The sequence below is a fragment of the Peromyscus maniculatus genome, chromosome 6, assembly GCF_049852395.1.
Source record: "Peromyscus maniculatus bairdii isolate BWxNUB_F1_BW_parent chromosome 6, HU_Pman_BW_mat_3.1, whole genome shotgun sequence".
Classification (NCBI taxonomy): domain Eukaryota; kingdom Metazoa; phylum Chordata; class Mammalia; order Rodentia; family Cricetidae; genus Peromyscus; species Peromyscus maniculatus.
In genome coordinates this window covers 77,919,893-77,921,524 of record NC_134857.1, presented here as the reverse complement: position 1 = coordinate 77,921,524, position 1,632 = coordinate 77,919,893, and the positions used below count along the sequence as shown (strand labels likewise).

Sequence of the window (1,632 nt, the reverse complement as noted above, 5' to 3'; positions counted from 1 at the left end):
TATTTATTTTTATTTTATGTGCATTGGTGTCTTGCCTGAACGAGGGTGCCAGATCTTGGAGTTACAGACAGTTGTGAGCTGTTATGTGGGTGCTAGGAATTGAACTCAGGACCTCTGGAAGGGCAGCCAGTGCTCTTAACGGCTGAGCCATCTCTCCAGCACTGGCTCCAACCCTTTTTAGCCGTGACTCTGGACAATGTTGAACTCTCTGTAGCTCAGAGCAAGTCTCCTTGTTTGTAGGAAGGTGAAAGCACACTTGCTTCAACACTTTGATCTGAAACCTCTGATCAGGCCTTTCTTGAGAACCACCCGAAACTGGTCTGCTTACTTCTCCTCCGACGGCTCCTCAATTCCATCTCCGAGCTTCCAATCCAGTATGTCTTCTGCATCACAGTCGCCTTGATTGTTTGAAACCACAAATCTGAGCGCATCCTGCGGCACAGCTACAGCAGGGCCCCCTCAACAGGTAAGCAATGCCAGGCTAGCTCTCTTCATGCTCATCCTGAGCTAAGGGGAATCACACGTGTCGTGTCTTTCACAGGCCACCATCTCTGTGCTTATTCTACTTCTCTAGAAACAAGCCAGCTGTCATTCACTATGCTTTCACCAATGTCAGACCATTGTCTACTTTCTACTTGGGATGCCTGTTTGTTTGTGGACATCTTTTGCCTAGTCAGATCCTCCTGCTACCACCTATCAAAACCATACACCAGAGACTGTGTCTTGTTTCCTCTTTGTCCATCACCCCGAGCTTTACCTGTTTCTGTGTTCATCATTTACTCCACACCCTTACTTCAGTGCCCACTGAGATGAGGTAGAAGGCGCCAAGAGGAAATGTGTACATAATTTAACTAGACAACAAAACTTCACACTGAAGGGAACATTCTAGAAGTATTTATTTCATTGCTGACCATTAGGTTGCAGCATGCAACTCTCAACAATGAGCTGCCACCCTCCATTCTCAGAGAAGCACCAAACACTATGGTGCAACTACTTAGGTTTTCAGTCTTCCAAAGGCCTGTATTGCCAATATCATTATTTATGGGATAAGCCTTTTAGGGACTTAAAAGCACTTATTCTCTACAAAAAGTCATTTGTATTTCATGCACAAAACTCTAATTGGCAGATTTACGTTCATAATAGAAGACATTTATTCTAGTTCTGTAATTATCAGGAATACAATAAGCATCCCTACCGGCCTTCTCATAAGGGAGACTGTTGTCCTCCACCAGGAATAGGGCAGCGGTGATGATCTCTAGGGTTATAAAACTGCTTACTAAAAGTCTTTCCAAAGATGTTACGAAATAAGAAGTTGGCTCATTTTCCAGTACAATTTAAAGAAATGTTTGCAGTATCTGCAGGAGTTATAGGTTATATTGTAGACCCTTGTGATTATATTCAAAAGGCCTATTCTCCCCACTTATAAAACACTACCTCAGAAGGTAAAAGGTGAGATCCCCATTATCCCTGAGCAAAAAGGGGAAAGAAGTCTTATGTACTTTCATTGGTTAATAGAAGTCATTGTTATGAGTTCTCTGTCCCTAGAACATTCTTGCAGAATTTACAAGAACGGAAAGAGGAATGAGGGGCTCTCAGAGACAGTCTCTATAATGTACTTGGGTATTTATGTGT

At 43.0% G+C, this 1,632-nt stretch overlaps 1 protein-coding gene across 1 annotated transcript in view; it reads right to left on the bottom strand.

Moving 5' to 3' along the window:
• Positions 1–879: 879 nt before the first annotated feature.
• Sec22b (SEC22 homolog B, vesicle trafficking protein) overlaps positions 880–1,632 on the bottom strand; it is a 24,730-nt gene continuing 23,977 nt past the window's right edge. The window contains exon 5 of the mRNA XM_076574652.1: positions 880–1,632. This exon is cut by the window's right edge and continues 1,262 nt beyond it. The gene's annotated coding sequence lies outside the window, so the exon portion shown is untranslated.